Raw genomic sequence first — 22,372 nt, 5'->3', positions numbered from 1 at the left:
AGCCTCCCGAGTAGGTGGGACCACAGGCGCCCACCACCACGCCCGGCTAATTTTTTGTATTTTTAGTAGAGACGGGGTTTCACTGTGTTAGCCAGGATGGCTCGATCTCCTGACTTCGTGATCTGCCCACCTCGGACTCCCAAAGTGCTGGGATTACAGGCGTGAGCCACCGCGCCCGGTTTTATCTTTATTTTCATAACAGTCTTGAGTAAAGTTTGAAATTTTGATGACATACAATTTATTCAATTTTTTTCTTTTCTTTTCTTTTCTTTTTTTTTTTTTTTTTTTTTTGAGACGGAGTCTCGCTCTGTTGCCCAGGCTGGAGTGCAGTGGCAAGATCTCGGCTCACTGCAAGCTCTGCCTCCCGGGTTCACGCCATTCTCCTGCCTCAGCCTCCCGAGTAGCTGGGACTACAGGAGCCCGCCATCGCGCCCGGCTAATTTTTTGTATTTTTAGTAGAGATGGGGTTTCACCATGTTAGCCAGGATGGTCTTGATCTCCTGACCTTGTGATCCACCTGCCTCAGCCTCCCAAAGTGCTGGGATTACAGGAGTGAGCCACCGCGCCCGGCAATTTTTTTCTTTTTAAAATTTATTTATTTATATTTTAGAGATGGAGTCTCACTGTGTTGCCCAGGCTGGTCTTGAACCCATGGTCTCAACCAGCCCTCCAGCCTTGGCCTTCCAGAGTGCTGGGATTACAGGCATGAGTTATCATGTGTAGCCTATTAATTTAAAAAATATATTTTTAAATTTTATTTTTGAGACTGAGTTTCCCTCTTGTAACCCAGACTGGAGTGCAATGGTGCGATCTCGGCTCCCTGAAACCTCCACCTCCTGGGTTCAAGTGCTTCTCCTGCCTCACCCTCCTGAGTAGCTGGGATTACAGGGGTGGGCCATCACGCCCAATAAATTTTTGTATTTTTTTTTTAAGACGGGATCTTGCTCTGTTGCCCAGGCTGGAGTGCAGTGGCGCGATCTCGGATCACTGCAAGCTCTGCCTCCCGGGTTCACGCCATTCTCCTGCCTGAGCCTCCCGAGTTGCTGGGACTACACGCGCCCTCCACCACGCCCGGCTAATTTTTTGTATTTTTAGTAGAGACAGGGTTTCACTGTGTTAGCCAGGATGGTCTCGATATCCTGACCTTGTGACCCGCCCGCCTCAGCCTCCCAAAGTGCTGGGATTACAAGCGTGAGCCACCGTGCCCGGCCAATTTTTTTATTTTTAGTAGTGATGTGGTTTCACCATTTTGGAGAGGCTGGTCTCGAACTCCTGACCTCAGGTGATCTACCAGCCTCAACCTCACAAAGTGCTGGGATTACAGGCGTGAGCCACCGTGCCAGGCCAATAAATATATTTTAAATATTTTTTTGAGACAAGGTCTCCCTCTGTTGTCCAGGCTGGAGTGTAGCGGCACCATCACAGCTCATTGCAGTCTGGACCTCCCCAGCTCAAATAATCCTCCTATTTCAGCCTCCTGAGTACCTGGGACTATAGGCACATTCCATCATGCCCAGCTAATTTTTAAAATTGTTTTTGTAGAGATGGGGCCTCACTCTGTTGCCCAGGCTGGCAGGCTGGTCTCAAACTCCAGGGCTCAAGGGATCCTCCCGCCTTAGCCTCCCAAAGTGCTGGGATGAGAGGTGTGAGCCACTGCACCCGTCCATTTTTTTTTTCTTCTTTTTTCTTTTTCTATTGAGACAGGCTCTTGCTCTGCTGCCCAGGCTGGAGTGCACTGGTGCGATCTCGACCCCCCAGGCTCAAGTGATCATCTCACCTCAGCCTCCCACGTAGCTGGGACTACAGGAGCTTGGCACTAGGCCCCGGATAATTTGTTTGTTTGTTTGTTTGTTTGTTTGTTTTGCGACGGAGTCTTGCTCTGTCGCCCAGGCTGGACTGCAATGGCAAGATCTCGGCTCACTGCAACCTCCGCCTCCTGGGTTCAAGCAATTCTCCTGCCTCAGCCTCCTGAGTAGCTGGGATTACAGGCATGCGCCACCGCGCCTGGCCAATTTTTTTAATTTTATGGATAGTGTATTTGAAAAGTCACATCGATTTTTCTCCTGGAATGTCCTCTAGATGTGCCGTAGCTTAAAGTTTTACGTGTAGGTTTAATTTAGGTTGTGTGATACAATGGGTTTGCATTTAGAAGGGTCCTCTGGCAGCAGCAAGGAAGGTTTTCGGAGGGTGATAGCCTAGCGGCCCGAAACTACTGAGACTTGGAGAGAAGCGATGGTGGCTTTCACTAGGCGATAGTAGTGAAGGATATCGAAATGAATTAAAATACTGGGGATGTAGAATGACTGGACTTAATGGCTTGAGGGAAGTGTCCAGAATGATTCCTGGGTTTCTTATGCACAACACTGAGGGTAGATAACTTGCTTATACGTTTTTTGCACTTCAAATTGGTCCTCAATAAATAGTTTTTCCTTTGGGGAGGTTATGATTGAAATTTGGCCAGTCAGGGATACAGTTTTCTCAAACAACACTCTTGTATCAGTTCCCTTTTTGGGTACTGCCTGGAGCCCAGTATTGAACCCTGTCCTCCCAAGCCCAAAGACCTTTGCCTCCCATAGTACCAGGAAAGGTGCCCAAGTTCTTTTACACACAAGGTGCGCACAGCGGCCAGCGCATGCCCAGAGAGGTCGTAAGGAGGACGACCGCCCGGAGAGAAAGGACGCACGCTTCCCGCCATTTTGTTCAGCTTGCCGTGCAACCGGCCCCTGCTGGGGACTACAAGTCCCGTAAGCCTCCGCGGCGGCACGTCCTACCCTACACTGTCCAGCCCGCTCCCTTTTTCCCCCTCCCCGGGGGCCAAGGGCTCCGGCTGCTGCCTGGCGGCCAACGGGCCAGGTAGGATTTCCGGGAGAGGCTGCTGTGGAGGCTGAGGAGGCGGCGGCGGAGACCTGGGTGAGTTCAGCGAGCAAGGGAAAGTGAGCAGGACGCGCTCAGTATCAGGCTGCGGGCTCCTCTCAGGCTGCGGCCCCGTTCTTTGCTCTGCGACAGGGTCCCGGTCCGGGCAGAAGGTAACGGCCCGGGTCGCCGTCGCTTCGGGCCAGGGCGGGGCGGGGCCGCCGCCTCCCTCCTCGGCCCTCCCACGACGGTCCAACCCGGGCTTCTCCGCCTGAGGCAGGGCCCGCGCAGGCTCGCCCTCTCCGCCCCCCGAGACTTGGCTGGGCCCTTTTGTCTGGGCTGCGTTGCTCCCCCTTTGTGCCCGTGCATGGAGTCTCCGCCACGGGGGAGCCTGTTCCGCCGGTCCCCAACAGGGACTGCTCCCTGGGGATCCGCTTACAGTAACCGGATCGGGTCAAAGTACATTTTTCAAAACCGTCCTGCCTCAGACCTCTGCACCCCGGCTGGGCAGAACGGGGGCTTCGGAGCCAGGCGGAGTTTCTGTAAAAACCTGGAGGTTATTATTTAACTTTTGAACATCAGCCTGGGCGGCTTCAGGGCACGAAACTCCAGACGTTTTTCTTGGTGGAGAGATGAGATTAAGGAAAAGAAGCGACCCCTCTCTCCCACCCTCTACACCCCGGCTCCGGGAAACCGGGAAGGCATCGAATTTGCTGCGATGTCTGTGCAGCTCACATCTGTGATCGGTGGACCAAAGAACCAGTGGTGAATGGTAGAATGGCAGTTCACGCACCTCCCAAATCTCGGAGGAGAGTGACTTACAGGGCATCACTGATTGCTTGCAAAAAAAAAAAAAAACCTCCAGTGCTTCATTCGGACACTCAGCACCTCGCTCCTTCCAACCTCTTCCTTTTCTTGTTCTTTTTAAAACAAACAGTGGAAGGAGAAAGTCCTTCAGTGGAAGAATTTGCTTTATAGAGGAACCAGAAACCCAGTGGCTTCTAGAAGTCACTTACTTTTTCGCTAAATTAATGAATTTCGGGTGTGGTGGCGCGCGCCTGTAATGCCAACTATTCTGGAGGCTGAGGCAGGAGAATCGCTTGAGGCCAGAAGTTCGCGACCAGCCTGGGCAACACAGCAAGACTCCATCTTAAAAAAAAAAGGAATGAAGCCAGTTTAGGGGATGAAGTGTGGTAGATTCTTACCGGAAACCGCGGAATTGCGTGGATTGTGGATTCGATCAAATATGGCTAGATAATGATAACTGTGTATGTCCTCCTGTTGGAAGACTGCATTGCTAGAATCAATCCACAAGTCAATAAAATTTGTTTGTTTGTTTCATTTAAGAGACAAGAGTCTAGCTTGGTTGCTGAAGCTTGAGTACAGTGGAGAGCTCCTAGTTCACTGCAGCCTCGAACTTCTTGGCTTAAGCCATCCTCCCACCAGAGGCTCCCAGATGCCTGGGACTAGAGGCATGAGCCACTGTGCCCGACTATTTAATTTAATTTATTTATATTTATTTATTTATTTAGAGACAATCTCACTCTGTTACCCAGGCTGGAATGCAATGGCACGATCTTGGCTCACTGCAACCTCCACTTCCCAGGTTGAAGCGATTCTCCTGCCTCAGCCTCCTGAGTAGCTGGGATTACAGGTGTGTGCCACCATGCCCAGCTAGTTTTTGTATTTTTGGTAGAAACAAGGTTTCACCATGTTAGCCAGGCTGGCCTTGAACTCCTAACCTCAGGTGATCCACCCGCCTCGGTCTCCCAAAGTGCTGGGATTACAAGCGTGAGCCACCGTGCCTGGCCAATTTTTATGTATTTATTTTTTGAAATAGGGTCTCGCTGGGTTTCCCAGGCTGGAGTGCAGTGAGTTGAGTACTGCTCACTGCAGCCTGGACCTCCTCCTGCGCTCAAGCCTCAGCCTCCAGAGTAGCTGGGACAACAGACACAGGCCACCAGCCCAGCTAATTAAAAAAATAAAAAAAAATTTTTTTGTATTGATTGGGGTCCCACTCTGTTTCCCAGGCTGGTCTTGGACTCCTGGGCTCAAGTGATCCTCCCTCCCAAAGTGCTGGTATTAAACCTTAAGATAAAGAATACTATATTTGTTTTTTGAGATGGAGTCTTGCTCTGTTGCTCAGGCTGTGCAGTGGCGTGATCTTGGCTCACTGCAACCTCTTCCTCCTGGTTTCAAGCGATTCTCCTGCCTCAGCCTCCCAAGTAGCTGGAATTACAGGCATGTGCCACCACTCCTGGCTAATTTTTTTTTTTTTTAGTAGAGGTGGTGTTTCACCGTGTTGGCCAGGCTAGTCTGGAACTCCTGACCTCAAGTGATTTACCTGCCTCCGCCTCCCAAAGTGCTGGGATTACAGGTGTGAGCCACCGTGCCTGGCCAATAAAAAATTCTAAAGAAGGTCATTGCAAATAACCCTTTTGAAAAATTGATTAATTCGTGTTTCAAGTCTCTGGGATGAGGACAGCCAGGAGGACCCCTTTACATGAATCAGGGAAGGTTACTGAAGTTAGATAGGTTAATTCCTGCCCTAGCCGAGTAGGCAAAATAAAGCCCTTCACCCTGTATTACTTTGTTTGATATCTCATAATGGAAATGACTTACTCTTGAGAATCCTAGATTGTATTAGTAATACTGTATAGGGATGGTAGATCCTTAATGCAGTTCTTCAATTTTTAATCCAGCAGTGAGTGAGGGTCTTTTGTGTTTTCCTGGCTATGGTTTGAAGAAGCAACCACAGAATTGCTCTAGTTTTAATAATAAACTGGTTGGGCGCGGTGGCTCACACCTGTAATCCCAGCACTTTGGGAGGCTGAGGCAGGCGGATCACCTAAGGTCAGGAGTTCGAGATCAGCCTGGCCAACATGGTAAAACCCCATCTCTACTAAAAATATAAAAATTAGCCAGGTGTGGTGGTGGGCATCTGTAATCCCAGCTACTTGGGAGGCTGAGGCAGGAGAATCACTTGAACCTGGGAGGTGGAGGTTACAGCGAGCTGAGATCGCGCCACTGCACTCCAGCCTGGGCGACAGAGGGAGACTCAGTCTCAAAAAAAAAAAAAGAAAAGAAATAATAAACTAAGAAATAGCAGTTGCTATTGACTATTGCTTAATTGTACAAACATGACAATTTTCTCAATATTATTTATTTTTATGATGATGATTTTTTTTTTTTTTTTGAGGCAAGGCCTTGTTCTGTCCCCCAGGTGGAGTAAAATGCTATGATCATGGCCCACTGTAGCCTCAACCTCCTGGGCTCAAATGATCCTCCCACTTCAGCCTTCTGAGTAGCTGGGACTACAGGTGCACACTACCACACTTGGCTAATTTTTTAATTTTTTTGTGGTCACGAGGTCTCCCTGTGTTGCCCAGGATGGTCTTGAACTCCTGGACTCAAGCAGTCCTCCTACCTTAGCCTCTGAGAGTGCTGGGATTATAGGCGTGAGCCACTGTGTCTAGCTATATATTTATTCATTTATTTTGTTTGTTTTAAACATAATTGTTTTTTTTTTTTGAGACGGAGTTTCACTCTTTTTGCCCAGGCTGAAGTGCAATGGCACGATCTTGGCTCACTGCAACCTCTGCCTCCCGGGTTTAAGTGATTCTTCTGCCTCAGCCTCCTGAGTAGCTGGGATTACAGGCACGTGCCAACATGCCTGGCTAATTTTGTATTTTTAGTAGAGACGGGAATTCACCATGTTGGCCAGGCTGGTCTTGAACTCCTGACCTCAGATGATCCGCCCACCTCAGCCTCCCAAAGTTCTGGGATTACAGGCGTCAGCCATCACGCCTGGCCCATAATTTTATTTTATAATTTTTATAGAGACAGGTCTCACCATGTTGCCCAGCCTGGTCTCAAATTCCTTGGCTCAGGCGATCCTCTCACCTCAGCCTCCCAAAGTGCTGGGATTACAGGCATGAGTCACCATGCCCGGCCGCCCAGTACCATTTTTTAAACAAATTAATACACATTGTGTCATTTAATCCTCACTACAGTTCTGTGAGATGGTTGTTACTCTCATTTTACAGCTGATAAAGCCTAGCCTCTAAAATGTTGAAGTGACTTGCCCAAGGTTATAGTTAACCCAGGTAGGAAATATCAGAGTAAACCATACTTCAAATCTAGTCCTCTTTCAGTTACCTCACACTTATTACAGCTACTAATCTTACCAGCACCAACAGCTTTAATTTGCTAAAATCTAAATATTGGAGAAAATGCAAAATATTTTCCAATTAAGGCAAATTGATTTACAAGGAACTGGAATTTCTGGAACCATAAACAGTGAGTCTTTCTCTTAAATTATATTGAACATTGGTCCCATTACTTTGTCTTCTCATATGCTGTGATTACCTTGTGCCTAGGCAGAATGGCAGTTTTATGCAACACTCAAAAAGTGATGAGTTACTCAGTTTTGGTTTCCCCTAATCTTTGCCATAAGGTTTATTAAATATGTTGGAGAACATAAATACAATAGCTTTGGCTGCTGAAACTAATATTGAAGACAGAACCGAAATTAAGATACTGTACTTTTTTAGTCAGACCATCGGGACTCAAGAGAATGCTTTCTCTAGTTTCTGCTTTTAATACAAACTTTTAATCAGTTTCAAACCTGCAGTTAAGTCTTGGATTTATGTTAGTACATGCCATGAATGTGACGTCAGAAACAGAAACCTATTTCACCTCCCTTACTTATTAGGTAAAATGCATAACATGCCAATGGAATTGAGTCAATACAATTATGTAGTCTAGCCTTTCTAACTGGTAGTAGCCTGTTTGAAATCTTTTATTATTGCATTATAATGGGAAAGAACTTTTTTTCCTTGTGCTTTTGCTGTTGGTTTACTTCATTTCCAAAACCATCTGTTCCTTCAGTCAACAAATACGGAAAGTCTGTTATATTCTAGGCACTGTTGTAGACATTGAGGACAAAACAGTGAAAACAAGTATTTTCCCTCTTGGGGTTTACCTACTGATTAGGGTTGGCTGGGAAGAGGAAGGAGTCTGACAGTAAATAAGCACTAAATAAATAAAATTCCCTCATATAACTGCAACCTTGAGCAACTCAACCTCTTTGAGCTTTAGTTTTCTTGTCTTTAACATGGATGTAATTGATTCCTGCTCTTCCTATCTTGTGCATTGTTTCTAAGAGGGAGTAGAATAAGTATTTGGATATATTATTTGCTTCAAATTCCTGTAGCAAGTTATTTTTACTACTATTAGAAGAAGAGGCCCAGCACGGTGGCTCACGCCTGTAATCCCAGCACTCTGGGAGGCCAAGGCAAGCAGATCACTTGAGGCCAGGAGTTCGAGACGAGCCTGGCCAACATGGCGAAACCCCATCTCTACTAAAAATAAAACAATTAGCTGGGGGTGGTGGCCCATGCCTGTAGTCTCAGTTACTTGGGAGGCTGAGGCATGAGACTTGCTTGATCCCAGGAGGCAGAGGTTGCAGTGAGCAGAGATTGTGCCACTGCACTTCAGCCGGGGTGACAGAGCAAGATTCCATCCTCCCACCACCCCTGCCCGCCCCCACCCACCCCCCCAAAAAAAAAACAAAAGAAAACAAGGAGCATTGGAAGAAGATTATTTATAAAGAGAGAGGCTGGGCCCGGTGGCTCATGCCTGTAATCCCAGTGCTTTGGGAGGCTAAGGCAGGAGGATCACTTTATGTTTATCCCAGGAGTTTGATACCAGCCTGGCAACATAGCAAGACTTTGTCTCTACAAAAAAAAATAATTAAAAATCAGCCAGGCATGGTAGTGGACATCTGTAGTCCCAGTTACTCAGGAGGCTGAGATAGGAGGATCACTTGAGCTCCACGGTTTGAGGCTGCAGTGAGCTATGATTGTGCCACCACACTACAGCCTGGGTGACAGAGCTGGAGACCCTGTTTCAAAAAATAAGTAAATAAGTAAAATAGGACAGAGAGAAGGGAATGGATGGATTCTTTATTCTGAGGGAGCTCTAAAGTCCTGTTGTAAAACTTTCACAATCGACCAGGCACGGTGGCTCACGCCTCTAATCCCAGGACTGTGGGAGGCTGAGGCTGGTGGATCACCCGAGGTCCGGAGTTGGAGACCAGCCTGACCAACATGGAGAAACCCCGTCTCTACTAAAAATACAAAATTAGCCAGGTGTGGTGGTACACGCCTGTAATTCCAGATACTTGGGAGGCTGAGGCAGGAGAATGGCTTGAACTCGGGAGGCGGAGGTTGCTGTGAGCTGAGATCACACCATTGCACTCCAGCCTGGGCAACAAGAGCGAAACTCCGTCTCAAAAAAACAAACAAACAAACAAAAAAAACTTTCACAGCCATGTCTTCACAGGGGCTACCATAACCAAATTATGTAGACCTTTTTCTTTTCTCTTCTTTCTTTTTCTTTTTTTTCACTGCTGTGGTCCCAGCTACTCAGGAGGCTGAGGCACAGGAATCGCTTGAGCCTAGGAGGTGGAGGTTGCAATGAGCCAAGATTGTGCCACTGGACTCCAGCCTGGGTGACAGAGTGAGACCTTGTCTCAAAAAAAAAAAAAAAAAAAAATTGAGACAGAGTCTTACTCTGTCACCTAGGCTGGGGTCCAGTGGCATGATCAGGGCTCACTGCAGCCTTGACCTCTCCCAGGCTCAAGCACTCCTCCCACCTCAGCCCCCTGAGTAACTGGGACTACAGGCGTGCACCACCATGCCTGGCTAATTTTTTCTTTTTTTTTTTTTTTCTTTTAGTAGAGACAAGGTCTCATTATGTTGCCCAGACCAGCCTTGAACTCCTGAGCTGAAGCGATCCACCCGCCTTGGCCTCCCAAAGTGCTGGGATTACAGGCGTGAGCCACTGCGCTGGGCCTATGTAGACCTTTTAATTTTTTTTTTGAGACGGAGTCTTGCTCCGTCGCCCAGGCTGGAGTGCAGTGGCGCGATCTCGGCTCACTGCAAGCTCCACCTCCCGGGTTCACGCCATTTTCCTGCCTCAGCCTCCCAAGTAGCTGGGACTACAGGTGCCCACCACCACACCCGGCTAATTTTTTTGTATTTTTAGTGGAGACGGGGTTTCACTATGTTAGCCAGGATGGTCTCAATCTCCTGACCTCGTGATCCACCCGTCTCGGCCTCTCAAAGTGCGGGGATTACAGGCATGAGCCAACGCGCCCGGCCTTAATTTTTTTTGAAATGGAGTTTTGCTCTTGTCACTCAGGCTGGAGTGACAGTGTGATCTCAGCTTACTGCAACCTCTGCCTCCCAGGTTCAAGCGATTCTCCAGCCTCAGCCTCCCAAGTAGCTGGGATTACAGGCGCTCACCACCATGCCTGGCTAAATTTTGTCTTTTTAGTAGAGACAGGGTTTCGCCATGTTGGCCAGGCTGGTCCTGAGGTCCCGAACTCCTGACCTCAGGTGATCCACCTACCTTGGCCTCCCAAAGTGGTAGGATTACAGGCGTGAGCCTCCGCACCCAGCCTTTTTTTTTTTTTTTGGAGACGGGGGTCCCGCTCTATTGCCCAGGCTGGAGTGCAGTGGCGTGAACTCAGTACACTGCAACCTCCGCCTCCTGGGTTCAAGCGATTCTCCTGCCTCAGCCTCCTGAGTAGTTGGGGTTACAGGTGTGCACCACTATGCCCTGCTAATTTTTTTTTTTTTTTAGTAGAGATGGGGTTTCACCATGTTGGCCAGGCTGGTTTTGAACTCCTGACCTCAAGTGATCCGCCCGCCTCAGCCTCCCAAAGTGCCAGGATCACAGGCATGAGCCACCACACCCAGCCCATCAAAGCTTTTTAAAATGATCTGTAGGCCAGGAGTGGTGGCTGCGGCCTGTAATCCTAGGATCATGAGGCCACAAGGTGGAGTTCAAGACTAGCCTGGCCAACATGGCAGAACCCTGTCTCTACAAAAAATACAAAAAAGTTAGCTTGGCATGTGGCACGCTTCTATAGTCCCAGCTACTCTGGAGGCTGAGGTGGGAGGATTACCTGAGCCTGGAAGGTTGAGGCTGCAGTGAGCCGTAATTGCGCCACTGCACTCTAGCCCAGGTAGACAGAGTGAAAGACCATCTCAAAAAAAAAAAAAAAAAAAAAAAATTTGCTTACTATCTTGATGGTTGGTGAGAGGGTTTAGAGAAGGTATTTATGTACTTGTTAAAAATTTTTGGCCAGATGCGGTGGCTCATGCCTGTAATCCCAGCACTTTGGGAGGCTGAGGCGGGCGGATCACGAGGTCAGGAGATCGAGACCATCCTGGCTAACACGGTGAAACCCCGTCTCTACTAAAAGTACAAAAAATTATCTGGGTGTGGTGTTGGGTGCCTGTAGTCCCAGCTACTCGGGAGGCTGAGGCAGGAGAATGGCGTGAACCTGGGAGGCACGGCTTTCAGTGAGCCAAGATTGTGCCACTGCGCTCCAGCCTGGGTGACAGAGCAAGACTCCATCTCATAAAAAAAAAAAAAAAAAATTTGGCCAGGCGCAATGGCTCACACCTGTATTCCCAGCACTTTGGGAGGCTGAGGCGGGTGGATCACCTGAGGTCAGGAGTTCGAGACCAGCCTGGCTAACATGGTGAAACCCCGTCTCTACTTAAAAAAAAAAAAAAAATTAGCTGCTTGTGGTGGCAAGTGCCTGTAATCCCAGCTACTCAGGAGGCTGAGGCAGGAGAATCCCTGAACCCGGGAGGCGGAGGTTGCAATGAGCCAAGATCATGCCATTGCACTCCAGCCTGGGTGACAGAGTGAGACTTCATCTCAAAAAAAAAGAAAAAAGTTTTTTTTTAATCATTTTTTTGTTTTTCTTCCTTTCTTTCTCCCCCCAGCCGCCCTTTTACTATTTTTTTGTTTTTCTTTCTTTCTTTCTCTCCCCAGCCCCCCACCTTTTTTTTTTTTTAACAACCCAAGGGCACAAGGGGGAAAAAATAGAGGAAGTATTTAGAATGTTTTGTTTTGTTTTGATTTCAAGGATGGGAGAGGTTTGACATGTTTGAAGGGAAAGGGAAAGCAGCCAGCAGAGAGGCAGATATTGGAGATCTGCACAGAGAAAATGTAGATAATGAAGAAGCCTTAGGAGGAAATAGAATGAAAAGCTCATGAAACAGTAAACTTTGAAGAGGAACATGAAGAAATAAAGGGTGAGAGAAGATATATTTGGAAGTGGTGGACATGGAAGGTGAAATAAGAGTAGTTGTTACCAGTTGATTACTGTATTACCCAGGCACTGATCTAGGTTTATTTATTTTTATTTTTATTTATGTATGTATTTATTTTTTTAAGACAGAGTCTTGCTCTGTTGCCCAAGCTGGAGTACAGTGGCACAGTCATGGCTCACTGCAGCCTCAACTCCCCCGCCGGGCTCAAGCAATCTTCCTGTCTCAGCCTGCTGAGTAGCTGGGACTACAGGCATACCGCCATGCCTGGCTAATTTTTGGGTTTTTTGTAGAGATGGGGTTTCGCCACATTGCCTAGGCTGGTCTTGAACTCCTAGGCTTCAGCGATCTTCCTGCGTGGGCCTCCCAAAGTGCTTGAATTACACGCATGAGCCACCATGGCCAGCCTATAATTTCTTTCTTTCTTTTTTTTTTTTTTTTGAAACAGAGTCTCAGTCTGTCACCCAGGCTGGAGTGCAGTGGTGCGACCACAGCTCACTGCAACCTCTACCTCCTCAGGCTCAGGTGGGTGATCCTTCCACCTCAGCCTCCCGGGTAGCTGGGACTATAGGTGCGGGCCACCACGCCAGGCTAATTTTTAAAAATTTTTGTAGAGATGGGATTTCACCATGTTGCCTAGGCTGGTCTTGAACTCCTGGTCTCAAGTGATCCATCCACCTTGGCCTGCCAGAGTGCTAGGATTACAGGTGTGAGCCCCTGTGACTGGCCCTGGCCTATAATTTCTTTTCTTTCTTTTTTTTTGAGATGGGGTCTCACTCTGTTGCCCAGGCTGGAGTGCAGTGGCACAATCTCGGCTCAGTGCCAGCTCCGCCTCCTGGGTTCACGCCATTCTCCTGCCTCAGCCTCCCGAGTAGCTGGGACTACAGGCGCCCGCCACCACGCCCGACTAATTTTTTGTATTTTTAGTAGAGACGGGGTTTCACCGTGTTAGCCAGGATGATCTCGATCTCCTGACCTCGTGATCCGCCCGCCTCGGCCTCCCAAAGTGCTGGGATTACAGGTGTGAGCCACCGCGCCCAGCCTATAATTTCTTATATTCCATAGTTGTAAAATTATTTGTCCATAAGTGGAGTAAATATTACATTCTCAACTTGTGTTTCTATTATCAACTTTTTTTTTAACTTTTGGACAGACTAATTTAGATGTGTGGGATAAAAATGTTATTCTGTGTTTTTTTAAATGTAACTTTTATGTTCAGAGATATATGTGCATGGTTTGGTATACAGTTAAACTTGTATCGTGGAGCTTTGTTGTGCAGATTATTTTGTCACCCAGGTATTAAGCCTAGTGCCCATTAGTTATTTTTCCAGATCCTCTCCCTGCTCCCATCCTCTACTCTCCGATAGGCACCAGTGAGTGTTGTTCCCCTCTGTGTCCATGTGTTCTCATCATGCGATATTTGGAACATGTGATATTTGGAACATGTGATATTTGTTTTTCTGTTTCTGCATTAGTTTGCTAAAGATAATGGCCTCCAGCTCCACCCATGTTCCTGCAAAGGACATGATCTTGTTGTTTTTTATGGTGGCATAGTATTGCATGGTGTATACATACCACCTTTTCTTTATCTAGTCTACTTTTGATGGACATTTAGGTTGATTCCGTGTCTTTGCTGTTGTGAATAGTGCTGCAGTGAACATATGTGTGCATATGTCTTTATAATAGAATGATTTATATTCCTTTGGGTATATAACCAGTAATGGGATTTCTGGGTTGAATGGTATTTCTAAGTCTTTGAGGAATTGCCACACTGTCTTCCACAATAGTTGAACTAATTTATACTCCCACTGACAATGTATAAGCATTTCTTTTTCTCCACAATCTCGCCAGCATTATTTTTTGACTTTTTTTTTTTTTTTTCCGAGAAGGAGTCTTGCTCTGTCACCCAGGCTGGAGTGCAGTGGAGTGATCTCGGCTCACTGCAGCCTCTGCCTCCCGGGTTCAAGCAGTTCTCCTCTCAGCCTTTCCAGTAGCTGAGATTACAGGCCCGCACCACCACGCCCGGCTAATTTTTGTATTTTTATAGGGACAGGGTTTCACCATGTTGGCAGTCTGGTCTTGAAATCCTGACGTCGTGATCTGCCCGCCTCGGCCTCCCAAAGTGCTGAGATTACAGCCGTGAGCCACTGCGCCTGGCCTTTTTTTTTTTTTTTTTTGAGACGGAGTCTTGCTCTGTCGCCCAGGCTGGAGTGCAGTGGCACGATCTCAGCTCACTGCAACCTCCGCCTCCCGGGTTCAAGCGATTCTCTTACCTTAGCCTCCCGAGTAGCTGGGACTACAGGCGCATGCCACCACGCCTGGCTAATTTTTTGTGTTTTTAGTAGAGACGCAGTTAAACCATGTTAGCCAGTATGGTCTCCATCTCCTGACCTCGTGATCCGCCCGCCTCAGCCTCCCAAAGTGCTGGGATTACAGGCATGAGCCACTGTGCCTGGCCTGGCCTATTTTTTTGCTTTTTAATACTAGTCATCCTGACTGGTATAAGATGGTATCTCATTGTCCTTTCGATTTGCGTTTCTCTAATGGTCAGTGATGTTGAGCTTTTTTCATATGATTGTTGGCTGTATGTATGTCTTCTTTTGAAAAATGTCAGTTCATGTCCTTTGCCCACTTTTTTCTTGTTTCTTTTTGAGACAGAGTCTTGCTCTGTTGTCTAGGTTGGAGTGCAATGGCACAATCTTGGCTCGCTGAAACCTCTGCTTCCCAGCTTCAAGTGATTCTTGTGCTTCAGCCTCCCGAGTAGCTGGGATGACTGCACCACCACGCCAGGCTAATTTTTGTATTTTTAGTAGAGATGAGGTTTCAACATGTTGGCCAGGCTGGTCTCGAACTTCTGGCCTCAAGGATCCACCTGCCTTGGCCTCCCAAAGTGTTGGGATTACAGGCGTCAACCACTGCGCCCAGCCCTTTGCCTACTCTTTAATGGGGTTGTTTAGTTTTCTTCTTACAAATTTGTTTAAGTTCCTTGTAGATGCTGGATATTAGACCTTTGTCAGATGCATAGTTTGCAAAAATTTTCTCCCATTCTGTAGGTTGTCTATTCACCCTGTTGATAGTTTCCTTTTCTGTGCAGGAGCTCTTTAATTAGATCCCATTTATCAATTTTTGCTTTTGTAGTAATTGCTTTTGGTGTCTCTGTCATGAAATTTTTTTTTTTTTTTTTGAGACAGAGTCTCGCTCTGTTGCCCAGGCTGGAGTGCAGTGGCACGATCTTGGCTCACTGCAAGCTCCGGCTCCTGAGTTCACTCCATTCTCCTGCCTCAGCCTCCTGAGTAGCTGGGACTACAGGCGCATGCCACCACGCCCGGCTAATTTTTTGTATTTTTAATAGAGACAAGGTTTCACCGTGCTAGCCGGGATGGTCTCGATCTCCTGACCTCGTGATCCGCCCGCCTCGGCCTCCCAAAGTGCTGGGACTACAGGCGTGAGCCACCGCACCCGGCCTGTCATGAAATTTTTGCCCATTTTTATGTCCAGAATGGTATTGCCTAGCTTATCTTCCAGGGTTTTTGTAGTTTCGGGTTTTACATTTAAGTCTTTAATCTGTCTTAGGTTAATTTTTGTATATAGAGTAAGGAAGGGATCCATTTTCAATCTTCTGCGTACTAGCCAGTTATCCCAGCACTGTTTATTATTATTAATTTATTTATTTGTAGACAGAGTCTCACTCTGTTGCCCAGGCTGGAGTACAGTGGTATGATCTTGGCTCACTGCAACCTCTGCCTCCTGGGTTCAAGTGATTCTCCTGACTCAGCCTACTGAGTAGCTGGGACTACAGGCCCCGCCACCATGTCTGGCTAATTTTTGTATTTTTAGTAGAGACAGGGTTTCACCATGTTGGTCAGGCTGGTCTCGAACTCCCGACCTCAGGGGTTCCACCTGCCTCAGCCTCCCAAACTGCTGGGATTACTGGGGTGAGCCACCATGCCTGGACCTGGCCATCTTTTTTTTCTTTTCTTTTTTTTTTTTTTTTTTTTTTTTCCGAGATGAAGTCTTGTTCTTGTTGACCAGGCTGGAGTACAGTGGCACGATCTCAGCTCACTGCAATCTCTGCCTCCCGGGTTCAAGCGATTCTCCTGCCTCAGTCTCCTGAGTAGCTGGGATTACAGGCGCCCACCACCACCCCGGCTAATTTTTGTACTTTTAGTAGAGATGGGGTTTCACCATGTTGGCCATGCTGGTCTCAAACTCCTGACCTCAGGTGATCTGCCTGCCTTGGCCTCCTAAAGTGCTGGGATACAGCCATGAGCGACCGGGCCCGGCCGGCCATCTTTTAAAAGTATGTTTTGTCTTTGAGGTTTCCTCAAAATGTGATACATACGATGCCAGAAATATATACGGCTTCATTTTTGTGGGTGTTGATTTTGTCATGATCAGTGATGATGATGAATTGCCCTTCCTGTGCTCTGTAAGCATGTTTTCTGAAATTAATGTCCTTTATAACTCACTAGTGTTATTTTCTGGGATAATTTGGATTAGCACGCAATGCTTTTGCTTATCAATAAGCCACACCTCTGTTTTAAAGAGCTGATTCATGCTTCTTAGTGGTAACAGAAGTACTATGTTTAACAAAGAGGAGGAGGTCAGTTTTTCTTCAAAGGAGAAAGTTTCATTTTTATGTCTTTACCCCTCAGTAATATGTTACATATTGAACATTTGTGCTTAAAAACAAACTTTTCTTAAGCATAACTTTTTTTTTTTTTTTTTTTGAGTCAGAGTCTCACTCTGTCACCCAGGCTGGAGTGCAGTGGCACCATCTTGGCTCACTGTAAGCTCCACCTTCCAGGTCCATGCTATTCTTCTGCCTCAACCTCCCGAGTAGCTGGGACTACAGGCGCCTGCCAGCTACTGTTACAATTACACGCCCGGCTAATTTTTTTTTTTATATATATTTTTAGTAGAGACGGGGTTTCACCGTGTTAGCCAGGATGGTCTCGATCTCCTGACCTCGTGATCCGCCCGCCTCGGCCTCCCAAAGTGCTGGGATTACAGGCGTGAGCCACCACGCCCGGCCAACTTTTTTTTTTTGAACAGGCTTTTCCATTTGTAAAACTCAATCCTTACTAAGAACATGATTGTAAGTCTCTATATGTTTCATTTTCTTTGTGATAGGCAAAAACAAATTAAGTTCTTTATTAACTGCTTTTATTTGTAGCTACTAAATTTCTCTGCTAAGTAGTAACAAAAATAGTTTAGAAATAGCAAAGAAAGTTATTTTAGGGAAATGTAGAGGTTTTCTACACTTCCAGATTTCCAGGGAAAAGGATAAATTGGTGACAGATAATAAAGATGCATGTAGCCAGGCACGGTGGCTCATGCCTGTAATCCGAGCACTTTGGGAGGTCGAGGCAGGCGGATCACTTGAGGTCAGGAGTTCAAGACCAGCCTGGCCAACATGGTGAAACCTCGTCTCTACAAAAATACAAAAATTAGCTGGGCGTGGTGGTATGCACCTTTAATCCCAGCTACTCAGGAGGCTGAGTCGGAAGAATCACTTGAACCTGGGAGGCGGAGGTTGCAGTGAGCTGAGATCGCACCATTGCACTCCAGCCTGAGTGACAAAGCGAAACTCTGACTCAAAAAAAAAAAAGAAGATAATAAAGATGCGTGTAGATTACAGTATTTACTCCTTATATTAATGTAGTAGCATCTGAAGGTCACTCTAGAAGAATAGATATCTTATTACTTTCTTATTTTCTCTAGTGATGTTCTTTTTTTTTTTTTGAGACGGTGTTTTGTTCTTGTCTCCCAGGCTGGAGTGCAATGGCGCAATCTCGGCTCACTGCAACCTCTGCCTCCTGGGTTCAAGCGATTCTCCTGCCTCAGCCTCCCAAGTAGCTGAGATTACAGGCTTACACCACCATGCCCGGCTAATTTCTTTCTTTCTTTTTTTTTTTTTTTGTATTTTTAGTAGAGATGGGGTTTCACCGTGTTGGTCAGGCTGGTCTCAAATTCCTGACCTCGGGTGATCCACCCGCCTTGGCCTCCTAAAGTGCTGGGATTGCAGGTGTGAGCCACCGTGCCCGGCCGTGATATGCTTTTAAATCAAGTCCAAGAAAATGTGGAAATAACACTAGTTGTTCAGTCTGCCAATGTAAATTTAGGTTTCATTATCTTGATGGTGTTTTTAGACATTGTGTATTTTGATCAGGCTTTGAATCATGATAGAATTAAAATCTGCTTTTTTTGTTTTAGAACTGAAATGGAGGAGTGGGGTGAGCTTTAAGACTGCCAACTATATGTCAGGCACAGCCCATTTCTTACTGTTTTATTTTATAATAAATGCTATTTCATGAGATTCTTATTAAAGATGAGTATTATTAATCCCACTTGAATCCCCAAAGACAAGAAGGTTAAATTATTCTGCAATATTATCTTTTGTAACCAAAATCATTAACCGGTTTGTATATGATTGATATTTGAAACTAACTTGTGCTAATTTGTCCAATGAAAGATAATGCAAGTTCTCTTAACCAGTAAACTTTTGTTCTTTTGATTTTTGCCTGACTTGTTAAGCTTTCTCAGCAGGGAGAAGGTTATTTTGAATAACACGGGTCTAGTGTTACAGCAATTGCCCAGAAAGGAATAGAAAAGGCAGAAAATAATTTCATTCTTGATGGTTTCCATCTGAGTAGATTAATTTATATCTGTATGTACAATCTGAGGCTATCTTGGACATTCAAAATGAAACAAGGAATGAAGCTATTAGGGTAATTGAGAAAAAAATAATTTTTGCTAGTTTTTTTTTTTGAGTCTTTCTCTGTCGCCAGGCTGGCGGTGCAGTGGCGCAGTCTCGGCTCACTGCAACCTCCACCTCCCGGGTTCAAGCGATTCCTCTGCCTCAGCCTCCCGAGTAGCTGGGACTACAGGCGCATGCCACCATGCCCTGCTAATTTGTTGTTGTTGTTGTTTTTGTATTTTTAGTAGAAACGGGTTTTCACCATTTGGGCCAGGATGGTCTTGATCTCCTGACCTCATGACCCGCCCGCCTCGGCCTCCCAACGTGCTGGGATTACAGGCATGAGCCACCGCCGCTGGCCTAATTTTTGCTTTTAATATCAAGTTTCTAGCCTGCAGTACATGCTTCTGTGTTGCTTTCACTGAACTGACCTAGCCACAGTTACCAAGTTGAGGAATTGATACATTCGAAGAGTTCTGTTAAAGCTGGGAAGAGGATAATATATTTTAGAATTCTCATATACCTATGTTAACACCACCAAGGCTGTGGCTGCCATTAGCAACAGCAGCATTAAATATCTGTTGGGTGGCTGGCCGGGGTGGCTCATGCCTGTAATCCTGGAACTTTGGGAGGCCAAGGTGGGCAGATCATGAGGTCAGGAGTTTGAGACCAGCCTGGCCAGCATGGTGAAACCCCGTCTCTACTAAAAATACAAAAAACTAGCCAGGCATAGTGGCATGTGTCTGTAGTCCCAGCTACTCAGGAGGCTGAGTCAGGAGAATCACTTGAACCCCAGAGGCGGAGGGTTGCAGTGAGCCGAGATCATGCCACCGCACTCCAGCCTGGGCAACAGAGTAGACAGACCCTGTCTCAAAAAATAAAATAGGCCGAGCACGGTGGCTTATGCCTGTAATCCCAGCACTTTGGGAGGCTAAGGCAGGCAGATCACTTGAGGTCAAGAGTTCGAGACCAGCCTGGTGAACATGGTGAAACCCTGTCTCTACCAAAAACACAAAAATTAGCCGGGCGTGGGGGCACATGCATATAATCCCAGCTACTTGGGAGGCTGAGGCAGGAGAATTGCTTGAACCTGGGAGCTGGAGGTTGCAGTGAGCCAAGATCGCGCTACTGCACTCCAGCCTGGGTGACAGAGCAAGACTCTGTCTCAAAAAAGAAAAAAAAATTTAATTAATTAAATTAAATACTGATATTCAAAAAGAAGCACTTTTGAGGCAATAGTTTTATCAGATCTCAAATATGTATGTTTTGTATCCATCCTACTGGTTCTGTTTCTGAGAAGAACCCTAATACAGAAGGTATTCTGGAAGACATGTTAGCCAAGCTTGAGATTTAAAGGAATTAGCTGTGTAAAGAGGTAGGAAAGGCTGGGTGCGGTGGCTCACATCTGTAATCCCAGCACTTCTGGGAGGCCGAGGCAGGTGGATCACATGAGGTCAGGAGTTCGAGACCAGCCTGATCAACATGGACAAACCCCGTCTCTACTAAAAATACAAAATTAGCTGGGTGTTGTGGCGCATGCCTGTAATCCCAGCTACTCGGGAAGCTGAGGCAGGAGAATCGATTGAACCCGGGAGGTGGAGTTTGCAGTGAGCCGAGATCATGCCGTTGCACTCCGGCCTGGGCAACAGGAGCAAAACTCTGTCTCAAAAAATAAAAAAAGAGGTAGGAAAAAGTTTTTAAAGGTAGAGGGAACAGCATGTGTAAAGGCTTAGGTGAGAAGGAATATGATTCATTCAGGAAATGGGACATCATTTGGTTTAGGCAATGTAAAAGACTGGCAGGGGATGAGGTCAGGAAGGTAAACAGGCTGGATCACACAGGATTATGTAAATCAAGTCAGGACTTTGAACTTTATCTTGGGCAACTTTGTCTTGGGCAATGAAAAGTTATATGTAGAGCAGGGGGATGTTGTGATGAGCTTTTTGTTCTAGAACAGGGTTTCTTAATCCAAGTAATGCTTTTTAAAGGAAAATTTTTATTGTTAATTCTCAGTATTGGCTTAAAATATTTTTACTATACTGGTAAGTCAATATTACAAACATAAAAGTAGGTATAAACTGGCCAAGTGTGGTGACTCATGCCTATAATCCCAGCACTTTGGGAGGCCAAGGTAGGTGGATAGCTTGAGCCCAGGAGTTTGAGACCAGCCTGGGCAACATGGCGAAACTCTATCTCTACAAAAAAATAGAAAAATTAGCTGGGTGTCATGCACCTATAGTCCCAGCTACTTGGGAGGGTGAGAGGTGGGAGGATCACTTGAACCCAGGAAGTGGAGGTTGCAATGAGCCATGATCATGCCACTGGCACTCTAGCCTGGGTGACAGAGCCAGACCCTGTCTCAAAAAAAAAAAAAAAAAAAAAAAAGGTAGGTATAAAACTTACAGCTCTTGAGTATAAAATTAAAACTAACAAGGTTTCAAATTTTAATATAACAATTATAAAGTGTTAAAATTACATTAATGTGATGAATAGGCCATGCACAGTGGCTCACGCCTGTAATCCCTGCACTTTGGGAGGCCGAGGCGGGTGGATCACCAGAGGTCAGGAGTTCAAGACCAGCCTGGCCAACATGGTGGAACCCCATCTCTACTAAAAATACAAAAATTAGCTGGGTGTGGTGGCACATGCCGGTAATCTCAGCTACTGGGGAGGCTGAGGCAGGAGAATCGCTTGAATCCAGGAGGCGGGGGTTATAGTAAGCCAAGGTCATGCCACTGCACTCCAGCCTGGGCGACAGAGCGAGACTCTGTCTCAAAAAATATATATATGATGAATAATTTTGTGTTGATGAAATTTCTGCTGTGTATAATTATTTTTTGAGTTTAGTATGTCTCTACTATTAAGTGATATGGCATGATTTATTTCTTTTACCACTTTTCAGTGTTCACATTGCCAGGAAACTTGTTCCTTTGAAGTTATTTGGTTTTCTCATGGCTCACATGCATCATGGATACTTACCTAATTCCATTTCTATTAATTTCTTGTTGGTCTCGAACTATGTAGTACTGTTTGGTGCTAGTGTTCATTTATTTATTCAGTAAGTATTTTCTTAGTACCTAGTGTATGCACCTTCTAAATGCAGGGATGTAGTAGTGAACAGAACAGATAAAGTATCTAATGATACTTTCTAGATTGGGAGAGACACAATAAGAACTTAGGTAAGCATATCTATAGATAAATTACAGATAGTATACCGTCAGATAGTGATACATTAAAATAAAAATAAAACAGGGTAAATGGATAGAATGTTTTGAAAAGGGGGTGCCAAGGAAAGGCCTCTCTGAGGGAGTCACATTTGAGTGACCTGAAATAATGGAGCAAATCACGCAGTTTCTGGGAAAAGAGCATTCCAGGCTGACTGAACAACAACTGCAAACCCTAGGGTAAGAATGTGCTTGTTATGTTACAGAAACAATAGTAAGCTCAGTATGGGTAAAACAGAGTGAGCAAGAGAAGTAGGAAATGTGGTCAGTGGAGCAGACAGGGACCAGGACATGTAGGATCTTATAGGCCGTGGTAAGAAATTTGCAGTTGTCAAGCACGATGGCTCATGCCTGTAATCCCAGCACTTTGGGAGGCCAAGGTGGGCAGATCACTTGAGATCAGGAGTTCAAGACCAGCCTGGCCAACATGGTGAAACCCCATCTCTTCTAAAAATACAAAA

The 22,372-nt window shown here is 46.1% G+C and overlaps 1 protein-coding gene across 3 annotated transcripts in view; it reads left to right on the top strand.

Annotated features, from left to right (window-relative positions):
* The first annotated feature begins 2,690 nt into the window (after positions 1–2,690).
* PHACTR4 (phosphatase and actin regulator 4) overlaps positions 2,691–22,372 on the top strand; it is a 120,399-nt gene continuing 100,717 nt past the window's right edge. For 2 of the 3 annotated variants that reach the window (XM_063701187.1, XM_031009931.3), the window contains exon 1: positions 2,693–2,910. The gene's annotated coding sequence lies outside the window, so the exon portion shown is untranslated. Of the gene's footprint in view, positions 2,911–22,372 lie in introns of all 3 variants that reach the window. The other variant, XM_063701180.1, reaches the window with a different exon arrangement.

Source organism: Gorilla gorilla, chromosome 1 (genome assembly GCF_029281585.2).
Source record: "Gorilla gorilla gorilla isolate KB3781 chromosome 1, NHGRI_mGorGor1-v2.1_pri, whole genome shotgun sequence".
NCBI lineage: Eukaryota > Metazoa > Chordata > Mammalia > Primates > Hominidae > Gorilla > Gorilla gorilla.
The sequence above is the reverse complement of the archived record's forward strand: the minus strand, read 5'-3'. Positions and strand labels throughout refer to the sequence as shown.